Here is a 2,177-nt window from a genome sequence, read left to right on the forward strand (position 1 = left end):
GGACACCTTGATTTTAGGCTTCCAGCATCCAGAATGGTAGGACAATGAGTTTCTGTTATTTTAAGCCACCCAGTTTGTGGTAATCTGTTACAGCAGTCCTAGGAAAGCTGATACTATCCCCCAATGTCACATAGGTTCCAGGTTCTTCCTTCTTATGCTTTGAGAAACTGAGAGCACCTTTCATAGATCAGAATCATTCATCGGTGTGTTTACCCGTGTCTCTCCTACTATACCAAAGGAGGTATGAGGTCGAATCTGGGTGCATTTTGTTCACCTCCATATACTATACACCTCCAGATGGCACCTGTCTTCTATAAGATGCTCATTGAAGGCTTCTTTAGTTCTACTCATGGCACTTTAATACTTCACACTCTCTTGGGCTCTTGAAATGTGTGGGGTGGACTGTCCTAAAACTAAATAGTCCCACATTGCCAGACTGATACTTACTGGTCCAGAATCATGGATTTGTAGTGCTGGAAAGAATCTTAGAAATCCATCAGCTCCCCCCACCCCCACAAGAGGCCCGCACTGGTTTTTCAGATGTGAAAACTGTGTTCTGCAGATGATACCAGCTGTCACTTCTTACAGATGTCAGTCTACCCCTGCTTCTAAAGAGCAGCACTAGATTGCCTGCAACTGCCTCACCTAAGGGTCCCAAGGCGGCTTTCCCTCACCTGCAGAAGAAAGTCTGTGGCACATGACAGCTCTTCACTGCTTGGTAACATTTTTATTTAATTGCAATAATAGAAATTTAAGCCTGGAAGCAACCTCTTTACACATCATATGAGCAACACCGTCCCCTCATCTAATTGACTATGTCTTGGTTATATACATTGTTAAATTTAGCAATATTTATTGGTGTGAATTACCAATTAACAACTCCCAAAGAGTTCCCTTGGCTATTCCCTAAGGGCTACCTCAAACAGGCCATTACCATGGCCCTCAGATTCCCCCGCTGCTCACACAAAACTCAGGGCCCTCTTCTCTTGCTTTCTGTTGAGCCCCTGCATCCCAAATGTGGGGCACCATTTCTCACATTACACAGATTCTGTGCTATAAAGTTTTAGTGAGACTTTCTGGAAAGAAATAATGAAGTAATAGAAGGTAAATGCTATATTCAACCCAGAAAACAATATACAGCTACAGCCCGAGCCCACAACTTCAGCCTCCCTTCTGTGGTCAGAGGAGAATATGAGTTTCTACCACAAGTGGAAGCAGGTCCGGATGCCCCAGGCCTCAGAGCCTCATCCCAGTGGCCCTGTGGCCACAGGGAAGGCAAGAAGCCCTTCCTTCAGCTCAGTTCCTTGGCCAGCTCACTTCCTGCACCAAGACTGATTCCCTTCCATGAAGCACCACCCTCAGTGGTGTCTTTTGCCCCTTGGACTACTTGCGAGGGCTGCCTTAACAGAGTGACACAAACTGGGTGTCTTCAAAGACAGAAATTTATTGGGGTATCTGGGTGGTTCCGTGGGTTAAGCATCCAACTCTTGATTTTGGCTCAGTTCGTGATCTCATGGTTCATGAGTTCGAGCCCCACAACCAGCTTTGCACTGACAACGCGGAGCCTGCTTGGGATTCTCTCTCTACCCGCCTCTCTATGCCCCTCACCCCCCCCCCTCTTTCTCTCTCTCTCTCAAGATAAATAAAAACTTCTTTAAAAAGTCAGAAATGTATTGTCTCCAACTTCTGAAGGCTGTAAGTACGAGATCAAGGTGTCAGTGGGTTGATTCCCTCGGAGTGCTGTGAGGGAGAATCTGTCTCACTCCTCTGTCCTAGCTTCTGGCGGTTTACCAGAAACCTTTTGTAATAGGGGGAAACTAAGCATGTCTGACTCCAGGTTTGCTTCTACGGCTGCAGTGGGAAAAGTAGCTTAGGAACTTCTGCTTAGCCCAGCACTCAGGCATGTTAATCATCAAAAGAATTTTGCTTATAGTTAAGATTTGCCAAAAACTGCTTTCTCACCCAAAACCTACCTCACTCAAGGAAATAAGGAAGGACATAAGGTTCTGAGCAGAGTACGCACAGAAACACAAAGCTGATAGAAAACTGAGAAGAGAAGAGCTTCATTAATCTGGGCAAACACTAGACAACTCATAGCAAAGCTCTAATAAAAACTGGAGTAGTGAAGATGGCTTAATTTGAGGCCTAATGGGCTTCCTACTAACAACTCCAAATTT

Source organism: Prionailurus viverrinus, chromosome B2 (assembly GCF_022837055.1).
Source record: "Prionailurus viverrinus isolate Anna chromosome B2, UM_Priviv_1.0, whole genome shotgun sequence".
NCBI classification, from domain to species: domain Eukaryota; kingdom Metazoa; phylum Chordata; class Mammalia; order Carnivora; family Felidae; genus Prionailurus; species Prionailurus viverrinus.